This window comes from Ascaphus truei, chromosome 5, assembly GCF_040206685.1.
Source record: "Ascaphus truei isolate aAscTru1 chromosome 5, aAscTru1.hap1, whole genome shotgun sequence".
In the NCBI taxonomy this organism is placed as follows: Eukaryota; Metazoa; Chordata; class Amphibia; order Anura; family Ascaphidae; genus Ascaphus; species Ascaphus truei.
Window position 1 is genome coordinate 172,480,049 of NC_134487.1, and position 13,770 is coordinate 172,493,818.

Sequence of the window (13,770 nt, forward strand, 5' to 3'; positions counted from 1 at the left end):
AAAAGAGCAATCCTGCCAATTCTCCCTATCTTTTCTTTTTTATAACACAATTCGAATGGTGGGGAGGAGAACCGAGTAGGCGTGATTGCTGCTGTAAGGTGCATGATGTATTTTGAGAAACACATTTACTTGTGATGTTACATTGTACCATTAAAAAAAAGGGTACTCTTTCTTTTCATACAAAATAATACCTTTTCTCTCTTTAATCCAAATATGTGCAATTAAAAAGAAAACAAAAATACTGTACGTTTAATTTGCTATATCGATGCAAACCACCTTGTCAAAATATTGTTTCCGTATATTCACACAAACAGCTATTACACAGTGACACTGTAGCTAGGTTCACCATATGTTCCGGTTTAGCTGGAACAGTCCCAGATTTTAATTAAACATCCCAGTAGCTTTCCCCTGTTTGGACTCACTTAAAAATCCTTAAAACCGGAAAAATAGACACTGCATGTTTATTTAGATTAGATTATTTAATGAAACAATTTATTAATATAAATCACACCGTCATTTTGCTACAGTCGAGAGTTTGTGTTACAGTATGTTGCCAAATTGAAATAAAATCAATAATATAGCATACATGGGGAAGCTAATAGAAACATTATAATATTTATTTGAAAGTGACGTAATTTCTTTTATAAATAATATTTTCATGTGTCCCGATTGTCTACTTTTGAAAATCTGGTCAATATAACTGTAGCACAAACTTCAGGATATGTCTTTTTCCGGAAGTTATGTTATCACAGATTGACCTGATAACAAGAAAGAAAATCCTGTGTCCCTAAGGCTGAGTCCATAGAGACTTCAGCCGTGCGGAGGCGTGTCTGGGGACGGGCCAGTGACATCACGGAGCTGGTTTGCCCTCATTGGGCAAACCGCTCACGTGACCGTCCCTCCGCTCCCCTCAGTGCGCAAATTTAAATCTGACTGTCTCCTCCGCCTCCGCACGCCTGCAAGAAGCGTGGGCGAGCCCCTGCTAAAGCCGCTCTCATTGCGGCTGCAGGGGCTCACGGGTAAGCGTGAGCGCGGCTCAGAGGGTAAGCGCTGACCATGCCCTTGGCCTTACACTAACCAGTAACTGTGAAAGTTGAAGCTTTCTTAGAGCAGTAGTTGATGTTGTTAACAGAGATGTGTGAACCTGCCACGTTGTTGCGCTATTTTGATTTAAAAAAAATGAAGTTAGTAAAACTCGCAAAAAAATCTAGTAAATTGGCTCAAATTGTTCCAAATTGGCAAATTTTTTAAAGTGAAAATGATCTAAATTAATTGAACATGCAATGCCCAGTGAATGTTTAGCATTAAGCAGACTTGTCGCAAACTTCTGTATCGAACCAAACTTTTTTGCTGAATACAAATTGGTGACGTCTGCACATGAAAAGGTCGCTCATCTCTAGTTAAGAATACTTCCTACCACCTTGAGAGTCTCCTCAGGCTGTAAAGTTGCTTTTCTCCCTGTCAGGGAAGTTACATTCATTTTAATTGGGATCAAAGGCTTCTCTGACACAGAGTCATCTTCACTGCATACTGAACAAGGGTCTTAGAAAGCAGAAGCCCATATACATTACATGTGCCAGAAGAAAATATCCAGTTGAACAAGATGCGTTTCTGGCTTCCTTTGCATGCACATACAGTCAAAGGGTTAATTAATTCAATCAATACTTTTGCAGACTCCATGTGAAATTGAGTAAGTGACACAGACCACACCAATAAATGAGCAATGGGATTAAGAAAAACCTTTAATGGTGCATTAGCCTGCTAATTAACCATGCAAAATCTTCCCTGCACTTCGTCATGGGCTTGTGAAGATAAATAGTTTAGATTTAGATTATAGACCATTGTATAAACCTACAGTGTGTGTATGCAAAAGTGAAAGATTGAGGAGCAATCAAAGCGGCAATCCTAGCTGCTCTTTTTTTTTGCACATGGCAAACTCAAGGTTGAAAATTTAAATCGAATTTTGTCAAAAATGCTGCGAAGAATGTGCGGGCCGAATTTTGACACATTTACCCATCTCTAGAAGTAACGCTGGTACCTTTTGCTGTAAGTATCTCAGGAAACGGTGGTAGCTGAAAATAGTGTGGTTGTGCTCCAGGAACTCCCCTGGCTCCCTTGCCGGGTTTCAAAATGCAGGGATTGTGGCTTTAAAATGAGGGGTCCATGTTAAAATGGAAAAGAAGCAAAAGGTGACTCACTGAGTGTTCAGTCGCATGTCACTACCCAGAATCCCTGGCAGCAGTGGAAGCATTGTTTGCTAAGAGATATTGGGGACAGGCAGGTTTGCGGACCAGTCTGAATGTGCATGTGAATGTACTCAAACGTGGTATCGCTATTTACTTTAAAGTAAAAAGCATTCAGACAATTAACCCCCTCACTGCCGTCTCTAATGTTTGATTTATAATGCAGGTAATGTTTTAATTTCTAAATGAAGCAGAAGTCCTGGCTCGGCTCCTGCCATTAGTTTTTTTTTTTTAATGGTTTTAGTAAATCTGACTCGTAATCTCACATCATCTCTATTGATTTCTTGACCATAGTGAAGTGTAACCATCTTCAATCTATTTTTCTTCACTTCTATTGTTAGAATTGTTATATATACACGTGTATGGTTATGTATATGTTGTGCCAGATCTATTTAAAAAAAAAAAAATAATCCAGTTGAAAGCAGTAGCAATCTTTTTTCAGTAGAGGTCTTACCAATCATCTTTAAAGTGGCACTTCCACAGGCTCTGATCATTCTTGGCAGAAAATTTTCATTATACTTTGCCGCACAGAAAAACCTTCTCTGAGTTACGTGACATTCACCAGCATCGCTGAAATGTCTGGGTAATTGTATGTAATTTGTAGCTGCACGGCAACATTGTTTACAAAGACAAAAGCCCGTGAAAGGAGACTGCCTGTTAGGAGTGTCAGGAAGGGTATACCTATGGATTTTTGTTGCACACAGCCATGGAGGTCACTGCAAAAACAGCTTGTGAGGATGACAAAAACATTCCAACATTTCTCTCTCCCTCGTTTTCTCTTTGCTAAAGAGCCCTGCAGTGAATAGCAGAAGTGCCAGAATAGGGTTTAAACAAACACACACATATGCAGTATTTGACTAGTAAGGAAGCAGAAGACTATCGTTGGAGTGCTTTCTATTGTGTAACCCCTTCGCTGCCAGAGGGGCCAGCAACATTATGCTACCATGCATTGTTGACCCCTCTGGCAACAAAAGGGTTCATTTTCAATACAATTTTCTCAGAGGGATCTGAGTGTTGCTCAGATAGGAAGCTCTTAGTGCCAGGCTATACTTTGTCCGGATTCACTAAGCTGTGATACGGTTGGGGTATGGCACCCAGATCCGACATTAACGGACGTTGACTTGAAATGGAATTCATGGCGGGTCAGGGTGCGATACCTGCATCAGAGCTTGATGAATCCTGCTTTATACTTTGGATAGCTTAGTACAGGGGGGCGCAAACTTTTGTCCCTGCACCCCCCTGCAGGTGGTCCCCTCGCCTCCGCTCCGGCGTCGGCTCCAGCATCATGACGTCACGTTGCCATAGCGACGCGTGTCAGAAGGTAAGGGAGCCAAGGTAAGTTAGGTTTAGAGAGGCCCTGCAGCTCCCCCGGCACTTCATTTAAGTGACTTCGGGAAGCGCGCGGGGCCTCTGTAAACCCTGCGCCCAGTGGGGGTTGCACCCCTCAGTTTGCGCACCGCTGACTTAGTACATACATCACTCTGCAGCTGCACCACAAGCATCCAGAGGGTTAAGAGAACTCGCCCTTACAAAAAAGCCATCTCATAATGCATCCTTATAATAAAGTAACCAAATGTGGGATTTAACAGGGTTTTTGTGCTCCTCTACATCACTGATTTCCAACCTTTTTTTGTTGGAGGAACCCTTGAAGTTTTTCGAAAAATCTCGGGGGACCCCTATCTGGCTGATACATATTAGGTTAATTACACACCTCAAGGGCCCCCTCTATTTCCCACCCTCTCTGCCCATGTATTTCTCTCCCCTACTGTACGTCTCACACATGAGCCCCCTTCCCGCCTCGCATGTTTTTATCTCCCAACCGTCTCACTCTTACTCCCTCTTTTCCTCACCCCCCCTACCTTCCATCAATTATCCCACTCTCACTTAATCCCCCCTAAATACATGTAACCCCACCCCGCAATACATACTAAACATACCCGCCCCCGCCAATACATATTAATAATGCCCCCGCTGCCCCAATACATTTTAAAAAGACCCCCACCACCCCAATACATTTTTAAAAGACCCCCACCATCCCAATACATATTAAAAAAAATTGGGCCATACGGGTTAAATCATCATCATCATCATCATCATCATCATCATCATCATCATCATCATCATCATCATCATCATCATCATCATCATCATCATCATCATCATCATCATCATCATCATCATCATCATCATCATCATCATCATCATCATCATCATCTCTCCCCCTGCATGTCACATCACTCTCCCCCACCTGCATGTCACATCACTCTCCCCCCACCTGCATGTCACATCACTCTCCCCCCACCTGCATGTCACATCACTCTCCCCCCACCTGCATGTCACATCACTCTCCCCCCACCTGCATGTCACATCACTCTCCCCCCACCTGCATGTCACATCACTCTCCCCCCACCTGCATGTCACATCACTCTCCCCCCACCTGCATGTCACATCACTCTCCCCCCACCTGCATGTCACATCACTCTCCCCCCACCTGCATGTCACATCACTCTCCCCCCACCTGCATCTCACATCAGTCCCCCTTGTATTTTACCCATTCAGTATGAGCAATGTGTGGCAGGCTAAGGCCTCGGACAGGGTGGCGCTGAGCGGGCGGGCGCGCTCATGCTGGCCGCTCTGAAACACATTGAGGCAATGTGTGTGGCCAGCGTGAGCAAGTGTCTGCGGAAGCTCCGTGACGTCGTGGCCGCGCCTCCAGATGAGCTAGCGCGGCCGTGAAGGGTGCAGTGCACGAGCGCCAGCACGCCCACTCCCTGCCTGGCCGCAGCCTAAGGCTGCGGTCCCAGTCATGACTGTGACACGCGCACCTGGCGGGGGGGGAGTGGCGCGTGCACAGCGCTAACCGCGATCTGCGGTCTCCAGGAGAGAGGGAGCTTGCGACAGGAGGGGGCGTGGTCGGGGATTTGCGGGGGCGTGGCCATCATGTCACGCGGCTGGTTCGCCCTCATTGGGTGAACCGCCAGTGGGGGCGTGGCCATGCCTCCGTCGCAAGTTTTAAAGTCAATTTCATTAAGTTTAAAAAACCTTGCAGTACAGTGCGGCTGCACCTTCAGCGTGAAGCTGCGTACTGGGCCCTTCCCCATTGAGGGGCGGTGCTTACACGCACAGCGCACACCGAGGTGTGCGCTGTAGCAGTGACTGGGACCGCAGCCTAAGGTTTTGAGCGTGTACCCAGTCATCACGTCTCTTTCCTCACATAACTGGCAGCCCCTGAAAGCCGCTCCCCGTCTCCTCCTCTTCCTGCCAGTGTTGCCCATCACCAAGACAGAGGGAGAACCCAGGACAAGGGGTTTTCTTTAAACATTGTTAGATCAGTGCTTCCCAGAGAGCCAGCAAGGCTCTGCTGCACACCTCAACTCTAACCTGGTCCTGATCCTGCACTAGTAAGTAAAACTGGATGGGCAAGACATACTGCCTGTCTGAGGCCGATACAGAACAGATGGTTCCCCATTCTCACTGCTAACATAAGTGCTGCATCTCTGTTTCTGGTCCACTCTAGTCCTGGTCTCAAGCTTGCTTAATGGCAGAGTCCCTCTTAGGACTAAAGTGAACAAAGGGCATAGACCTATTTATTGGGCTTCATGGTTTGGGGGGGGGGACGATGGGGGGGACAGACAAGTACTGTATAAGCATTGGTAAATACATTTGCAAACAGTTAACATTTCAATGGTAAACAAAAGCTTTGGAGGATTTAAATGTAATATATTTTGGTTACATGACTGCTTGTTAGTCTTCTGAACTACCGTTGAATTGTTGTATTTGTTTTGTCCATTGTTGGTTCCCCAATGGACCCGTCTGACCCTGCTTGATACAACCTATTGCAAATGTAAAAGGTGGAACTAATCTTATTCACTTTTAAGAAACAGACGAATGTAACACATTTTCTCTTCTAAACAAATGAAAGCGATATTGGCCTTTTTAGGCTTTGCTAAACCCTCCATAACTGAAGCGGTTAAAAAGCTGCCAAAAAAAGAAAGAAGTCAAAGGAATAAAATGAAGTAACTGTAAACATTGTAGCACTGGGAAAAGCAGAGCTTTAAAGTGAAAGTTATCATCCATCCGTTCCACACACGCCTGAGCAGTCTTTGAGGCAGCAGAGCATGGGATGAATCGACTGTAGACGGTGCTGCATTTTCTAAACTTCTGTTTAGCAAAAATGTAATCCTGTGATGCAAAAAGTTATCGGGGATAAAAAGCAAGCATTTAACTTCAGGAGAGAAGGAGATTTCAGGAGCAGCGCAGTGCAGCGAGGTGAGAGCTGAGCGGTCTGTGTTAACCTGGAACATTGAGGAAGCAGTGGTGTGTTAAATGGCTATCAATAATGCTTTGCCATGGCCAATTCATACTGCCCTGTACATACAGTAGTAGTCTAGACAATAAGGAGCCAAGAATCTCTTTCCCTTCCCCCCCCTCCCCCAAAAAAACTGCCAATCTAATTTTTGCTAAGAACAATATTGACACATCTCCCATATCATAACCATCCACAAGTCAAGTCCTTTTTGACCTAGTGAATAATCATCCATCAACAATGCAAAAAGAATCTATTTTTAGAGAAAGTACATCAAATTAGGTGTTTTCTGCGTACTGTAGGTAATTTTTAAGGATTACAGTGGCAACGCCCATTTTTTACTGCATCAAACTGCACTCTGTTTTTAAGTGATTTGCATTTGGCAAAACTCACAGTTTAATCTGCTTAGGCCCCCAGGAACTATCCTGGGATGGGGAAACAGGCTTAGACTGAATCCATTACAAAAGACAGAGCCAGAGTGCTTCATCTCTGTAAGTTCTTGAGATGTATACGGTAGCACGAGGGAATCTTTGCTGAATGGAGCACTATGACTGGGCATTGCAGAGTTCATGGACTGGTTACAAGCAACTTGAGTTCACGCGTGTAGGAGCTACGATTGTACAGTAAAATGCAACCACTAGAGTGCAACAGGAGCCAGCAACATGTGCAGACCCTTCTTCTAGCCTAATCTGATAAGTATCTGTCATCTACATTTATCAGAAATTAAACTTGATGGACATAGGTCTTTTTTCAACCTCATCTTCTATGCAACGATGCAACCTGTTCCTTGCTTTCAAGTTTCCCTCCCCTTACACTAAATATATTTGTCTCCAAGATTCTGTATGTGATTGTTTTGCACAGATAGCAGCTTCCCAGCAGCCGTTGTGTCCCTGTTACTGTAATTCTTATTTGCCGTTTAAAAAAAAAAGAAGGAAAGTAAAAGAGACACAAAAACATTTCTCCAGCAGGGGAAAGATAAATTGTAGACCATAATTCTAGATTGTAATTTCCTCCATTTCAGCTGGGACCTATTTGGAAATCTTTTGTTATCATTTACTATTTTGAATATGAAATGTCAGACTAATTCTCTGAGAAATCTCTTAACCTAAGCTGGGGAATAATATTCTGCTTGTTTTCCTTAGGAAAATGAAACCTTTTTAGAGATCGCAAAACCTGTGAGGAGAGATTTTTGACAGCAGCAAGGGAAAGCTGCCAGGAATTGCAAAGGAAAGGAGTGTTTCGTGTTTAGAGTGGCCTTATGACGTATCTGGTACAGCATGACCCTTATGTCATACATCATAGGCACTTGCTCGTTTTCATAGCGGTGATCGGGTTGGCTGCTCTGTCGGAGTGGCCAACCCAACAGAGACAGAAGTGGCGCCCCTTCCTCTTCTGTTCCTGGCATTTGGGCACCAGTCACATCATGTGATGTTTCCTGGAGCGAGCATATGACTCAGAAGTACTGGAGGTCCACTGGCACGTTGGTGCCGCTGGACCCCGGTGTATTCACCTTAGATCAAAAACAAAGAAAATTACATTATTATTGTTACAAATGTAATTATCCCATAAATTTACCGCTCAGAATCTGTTTGCTGCCCAGAATCTTTTGTTATACAAGTCTCTCGTGATTCCTGCCATCCTCCCAAGTTTCCTTCAGTCCAGCTTCTTATTTGCTGACTGACAGAACATAGCAATAAATATAGTTAGTGCAACTTAAGTGACTGCAGAATTTCTTGGCAGCTGGAGGAAGATATAGGAGTTAGCCATTTATGTGTGTTCCACAGTAATTCACAATCTATTCTTTTATTTCAGCTGAGCTTTTTCAATCTCCCATATAAATCCTTCCATTGGAAATGACAAGATGAAAGGTAAGGAAGTATTTCATCTGAAAAGTTGGTTTTGACCACAGCTAAAAGTGAACGCTGCTTTAATGGCATCAGAGGGCTGCCATCGGGAAGGAATATAGACATTTCTCTATGGACACTGCACTCGAAATCTGTCTGTAGCTGTTATTCAACACTGCCAATATTTATTTCTTTTTTACTCCTACTCGGAAACCAGAGTTGTGGTTAATAATTCAAGATAAAAAAAACTTTTAGGTTGAGCCTCCTAAAGCTAAAGAATAGAGACTTGTGAAAAACTGTCCCATATTTTTAAATCTTTTGTAAATTAGACATTCACATTGTGCATGAAAGGACACACACAGATTTACAAAATGGCCCAAAAAGTTTTTTCTTGCTTTCTAGATACTATACATTTTGAGTTTCACTACCTTTGTTTAGGGACCAAGAAGAAACATCATATAGTGATTATGAATATATTATTATTGGGACAGGAATACTAACTGTTAAAAAATAAATATTTATTACCCCTGGAACACCAACCTAGATCCTGGATTGTGGGAAAGAGCACCCTGATGTCAGGCACCTCTTTGGACTTTGGGGTCAGAGGTTGACATGAGGCCTATCCTCCCAGCCCTGCAGATAGGGACTGTGAAGTGCGAGTCAGCCCTTACAAAGGGGTAGGCCTGTTTTACTTGTTTATTTGTATGCTGCCTTAAATCTGTTTGAAGCTACGGGCTGAATAAAAAGCCATGGTTTATTTTCCCCAATATATGTCTCCCTGGTTATACCTCTGCATTCTTCTCCTACAATCATACATATTGCTTTTATTAGCGACCACCACATATCAAAGACAGTCAATTTACATTTATGAGATCGGGGTAGAGTAATAATTTAGATCTAACACAAAGTTTACCGTGGTTGCCATTTTGAATATTGCCCCCCCCCCAAAAAAAAATAATTTAACGCCAACGTCTCAAGAGCAGAAAACGATTAGAGGGGTTCACAGTGAAACATTTGATCATGCTGGAAGGAATGACAAAGGAAAAGTGTGTTTTACAGTAAGTCATACAAGGGCACATACTGTAGCACTGGCATCAGCTACGTACCTCGGCCTCCCACTTCAACCACGAAATAAAGAGATGTCTTTAAAAATGAAAACAGAAGAAGAAAAAACACACTGGCCGTATTGTCCATTCCACTTTGGCAGAACACACACAATTACATAATAAGGGGATTTAAAGTATTTATGCTGAAACTGGCTAAACATCTTAGCTGAAGAAAGCCAACTAAGTAAGCTCCCTGACTTGTTTGTGGTAGGATTTGCAACTGACCTGTGATTACACTAAGGGTTTCCGTCAGCCTTTTGAAAATCCCCTTGTGAGGTGGTACTGTATGAGGTGCCAACAACAGCAGGAGCCAGATTTGCAGTTGCTCCTTCCAAATAGTAGAGGGGGGCCTCATCAAAAAAATGAAATCAGCAATTCCTTCCAATGAAAGTGGTTATTTACGAAAATCTCATGGCTGTAAAACTTGGCAAAACTAGTGCATAAATCACTGCTTCAGATTAATCAAAAGGAGAAACTCCAATTGAATTCCCTTTCTTTTGTAAATATGCTGCTATTTTTACACTTGTGAGCACTGTCAAGGAGATGATCCACTCATTAATTGGTGCACCAGCAGAAGGCCATTTTTAATACCCAAAAGGTTGGAGGAACAAAGCAGTATATTGGCCCAAGGGGTAATCTGGTAGTATAGCTAAAGTGTGCTAGTTTCCCTATTTTTAATTAGACATACACAATCTTAGCAAGCTAAAAACCCAGGCCCACAGCATTATATATGTACTGGTATATATTTGTTTGTGTCAATTGGAGTTCCACTGGGATAGTGACCTCAAATATACAGCAGTAACAAAGAAGCCCCAATACACATATAATATGACAAATTATTTAGTTCATTTCTATATGTTTTTTCTTCTCATACTGTAAATATGGGTAATTTAGTTAAATCGTTTGGCAAATACACTTGAAGCCTGCAACCACGTCACAGCACACCCTATCAGCAGGTTCCTACACTACCAATTTTATACAGTGTCTTTTTGCATTGCCTCTACTTCAGAGAATAGAAAACAATAATAGTCAAGAGCATGGGAAGCGTGACATGTATGCGGTGCCTAGAGATAAGGCTGGTTAAAAAACAGATGTGTCCTAATTTAGTGAAACAAATCCACAGGTCAGTAAGGGTTTCTAGAAGGAAAATGTATTGGGATGAGGGATACAATAAGGATTAATTTCAAAACAGAATGTTGTTTGAGTGACAAAGACACAAAGGGACTTGTGTGAAGGCACAGTGTGTGGCCCAGGGTCGTGATCTGGTATCTTCTATTGAAAGGCAGCGTCACTTAATGGAAGACCATATCACTTATTGGAAGGTGGCATTAGAAGCTTGTGCCACAAATTAAAATGCAATATCCCTTAATAGAAGGTCGTCACTCAATAAAAGGCTGTGCCATTCTTTGGAAAGCAGTGTCGCTCCACAGAAGACCGCATCACTCATGGAAAGGCAACCTGATTCATTGGAAGGAAGTCCCACTCGCTGGAAGGTAATCGCATTTATTAGAAGGCAGTCCTACTTAACCTAAGGTAAGTCTCACTCAGATGGAGGTCATACTGTATTTATTGGAGGGCAATATCACTGAGAAGGCAGCGTCACTCATTGGAAGGTTGTCTCGCTAATTGAAAGGCTGTTTTAAATCTTGGAAGGCAAACTCGCCATCCTCCTGCAGGGTGCCACAACCATTCAAGCCAGAGTTGAAAGAGTTAAAACTGTTACATGCTCGGAAATTATCCTGTCTGAGCTGTGATTGGCTCAGGCTCTGATGACATCACTTACTGCAACACGCACCTATGAACATGTTCAAAACTCATCCAAGTGTTATAGGAGATTGAAAAATGTGATGCTTCCATTCCTTTCTTTTATTTTTTGTCTCTCCAGAGGCAGATGTAATCCCATTCCACTAAAGATATTTATGAAAGCTGTGGTATGCTCCTGGAAAGGAATATCAGCAAGGGACGCTTTGGTTTCAAATGAGAGCAGACTTTAATTTTGAGTATTCTCAGAAGAAACCTATACCCTAGCAATCGTTGCCACCCACTCACATCTCTGTGTCTCAACAGAGTCATATATGCCTGTAACTGCTACTGGTTATCAGTCCTGCATTTTAAGACAGGTATGAGAGAAGTCATAATAAAAAAAAAAAACAACAGCTATATGTCTGCTTTTGAGGTAATAGGAACCACTATGCTTGGGGGGGGGGGGGGGAATAAACGTTAAAGCAGCAGTTACAAAAAAATGTGATCTCTGACTAATTGTCTTTACTTTTTCCTCCTGCTCACATTACCAGTTGGGAAATCCTACTGTACTTGTGTCTCTAATCTATATTGAGGATTTGGGGGAATTTTCTAAAGGCTCTTTGGCATTTCGCAGTTGTTGCTGCATTGCTATCCGAGTTAGATGTCCGCCCCTAAAAATGAATGGTGTACTATACAGTAGTTGAAATATTTAACATTTTGCTTTATCCCTTTGACTTCCCAAAGATATACCCTGCACGTCATGAGGGCTGGCACCCTAGTGGTGCTGTGATGTACATGCGATGTCACTCTATGCATTTATTTTATTTATTAGGGGAAAGGTAGCTTTATCTACATCAATGGAGGTGTTAACGCGATCGGAGCATAATTGAAGTATACTTTATTTCCGCTCACATCCTAGGGTCATTTGCCGTGATCAAGTGAATGTTCCACCAAGTGATCCCATGAAATCCGGAAGAGCAGTGATCTTTTGGCACTCGAGGGGTTAAACACTAAAAGCCATTGAAATTGGCAGCGGATCTGGCACAGTGATTTATTTGCCGCGAAGAGGAACTGAATCTTTAAACGACTGAAACCCCGACATTGAACCAAAGTATGCAATTGGCAATGCTATGTTTATTGGGTGCAATGTTATGTGGGTTCAGTGGTGGTTTTTAAAAAGTTAGGTAAATAAATACACTCAAATATGTTTTTACGCATGTTTCCTATGTAAAAAAAAAAAAACCTTCAAGGTTACTATGACTTTCTGTATGAGGAATAAAAGCTTTCAAAAGACTAAAGTGTCAGCTTCAGTCACTTGATTACTTCTTTTCTTCTCCTGCAAGAAGTAATTGTGAGGTCACAACATTAGTCAACCAGCAAAGTTTTAAGAACAAGTGACAGGAGAGAGAGTGAATTATGGTGTTCAACATTTCAAGGAAAACCTTCATTTTCACAAGGCACAAAGACGTTTTCATTTTAAAAAGGTAATTAAATCTAGGGAAGATTACGTTGTTTATTTATTTTTTTGATTGCTTTCTAAGTGAGACTTCCTTTTTAACTCCTTTGCTCTACAGTAAGAAAAAGGAGCCGGGTATGGAGTATGTATGTACATGGCGTATGAGCGTATAAATGAACCTCTCTCTCTCATCTGCTATTCATACTAGCTCAAGCGTTTATATGACAAGATGAAGTCTTCCTATACAGAAAACAGACCCGAGCCTATTAACTTCTAAATTGGGTAGCAGAGGCTTCTTGTACACATTCTTCAGCGCCAGATGAAAAATCAGGTTTCGTTAAGAAATATGCGCTCCCATGTATTTCACCTTCACAGGTCTAATCTGTAACTTAAGCTTGCTGCGTCTTCAGGCGGCGGCGAAATGAGCCTTTAATGATATGGCCGGTATTAATAGGGGAAATGCTAAATAGACTAGACAGTTTTACTGCACCAGGGCATCGTGGGAGAGTAAAATCGAGCCAAACAAACGTAGCGTCTAGTAAATATAATCATAGGACATCACCGTAGCTGCAATGTGTATTTCTCTGCTGTCATGCACAGCCAGTTTTGAACTACTTTACTGACACAGGATTACAATGCACTATGATGCCCCTCAAGAAACAAAGGGGTTTATATATCTAGGCAAATATGGGGCAATTCTGGGGGGAAATAACTGCACCATGCAGTATGTGTCAAATGAACACTTGAAATTATTGTTTTCTTACTATGTTTAAATGTCAAGTCTAAAGCACTTTGCCCATTGAACACAGTTTTGATTGTTTACATTTACTCATATTACTACTGCTTTATTCTGCACTGTGGATATTCTGAACACATGATACATAAAGCTTGGCCCCCTGCAGACGCACTTACCAGAACTCCCTCCTACTGTCTCTGTACGTTCTCCCTACCTACCAATTAGACTGTAAGCTCCTCGGGGCAGGGACTCCTATTCCTTAATGTTACTTTTATGTCTAAAGCACTTATTCCCATGACTTGTTATTTATATTATTTGTTATTTATATGATTACCC

The 13,770-nt window shown here is 42.3% G+C and overlaps 1 protein-coding gene and 1 long non-coding RNA gene across 3 annotated transcripts in view; one reads left to right on the forward strand and one right to left on the reverse strand.

Moving 5' to 3' along the window:
- LOC142495595 (leucine-rich repeat transmembrane neuronal protein 4-like) overlaps window positions 1-13,770 on the reverse strand; it is a 493,265-nt gene that overhangs the window by 15,194 nt on the left and 464,301 nt on the right. The window lies entirely within an intron of this gene.
- LOC142494498 (uncharacterized) lies at window positions 8,207-12,508 on the forward strand. Its single transcript, XR_012801488.1, has 3 exons — window positions 8,207-8,417; window positions 10,872-11,032; window positions 12,162-12,508. It is a non-coding gene; the product is annotated as an uncharacterized LOC142494498 (long non-coding RNA).